Source organism: Oratosquilla oratoria, chromosome 9 (assembly GCF_046742065.1).
Source record: "Oratosquilla oratoria isolate Oo_2021 chromosome 9, ASM4674206v1, whole genome shotgun sequence".
Classification (NCBI taxonomy): domain Eukaryota; kingdom Metazoa; phylum Arthropoda; class Malacostraca; order Stomatopoda; family Squillidae; genus Oratosquilla; species Oratosquilla oratoria.
In genome coordinates this window covers 12,640,325-12,641,359 of record NC_134785.1, presented here as the reverse complement: position 1 = coordinate 12,641,359, position 1,035 = coordinate 12,640,325, and the positions used below count along the sequence as shown (strand labels likewise).

Here is a 1,035-nt window from a genome sequence, read left to right as displayed (position 1 = left end):
GGAAGTCTCTGACAATAGACACGGTTGTACGAAACCGGCAAAAGTGATGCTTGATCTTCTTCTTCAAAAAAAAAAAAAAAAAAAAAAAAAAACTGACGTAATCTCTGACACATTTACCCCCGCCCCCACATTTCCCGGTTCGATTACTCCCCCCATCCTCTCCCCCTCTCTTCTCCTCTAACCTCCCTCCTCCCCCCCACCATGTACCTAAGGCAATCATCACGTGACTCTTTCTTGTAATTCAGTTTTCGCCAACACAGATCTCCACTCCCTACTCGCCCCCCCTCACTTATCTCTTCTTTCCTTCCTTCTCTTCCTCTCAGAAGACCACGGAGGAGGAGGAGGAGGAGGAGAAGGAGGAGGAGAAGGAGGAGGAGAAGGAGGAGGAGGAGGAGGAGAAGGAGGAGGAGGAGGAGGAGGAGGAGGAGGAGAAGGAGAAGAAAGAGGAGGAGGAGGAGGAGGAGCACACTTCGTTCTCCTGTTGGCTCCACAACATATACACTCCTCTTCCTTCCTTCCTTTCTTATTTCCTTCCTTCTCTTCCTCTCAGAAGACCACGCAGGAGGAGGAGGAGGAGGAGGAGGAGAAGGAGGAGGAGGAGAAGGAGGAGGAGGAGGAGGAGGAGGAGGAGGAGGAGCAGTAGCACACTTCGTTCTCCTGTTGGCACCACAACCTATACACTCCTTCCGGTCCTCCTTCCGGTGGTCCCGAAGGAGAGAAAGTCCCGCGGACGCCGGCCACGAACCAGTTCGCCGTCGACATCCTCACCAGTGACGACAGCAGCTCCTGTATGGGGGTTGCCAACACTGTACGCCACAGCGTCTACGCAGCAACCAGCTCCCCCGCGCACCACCGGGAACCGACCGACAGACCGACCAACCGACCTTCGCGGTCTTCTCCTCCTCCTCCTCCTCCTCCTCCTCCTCCTTCGCCGCTTCCGCCTCCTCCTCCTCCTCCTACTCCGCCAGCGCGACGACTACCTCGGCTCTGCAACGAGAACAGGCATCAGTTGCAGGCGAACTGTGAAGGCGGCGG

At 56.2% G+C, this 1,035-nt stretch overlaps 1 protein-coding gene across 1 annotated transcript in view; it reads left to right on the top strand.

Moving 5' to 3' along the window:
* The first annotated feature begins 983 nt into the window (after positions 1–983).
* LOC143028214 (uncharacterized) overlaps positions 984–1,035 on the top strand; it is a 12,236-nt gene continuing 12,184 nt past the window's right edge. Inside the window, exon 1 of the mRNA XM_076190012.1 lies at positions 984–1,035. This exon is cut by the window's right edge and continues 1,080 nt beyond it. The gene's annotated coding sequence lies outside the window, so the exon portion shown is untranslated.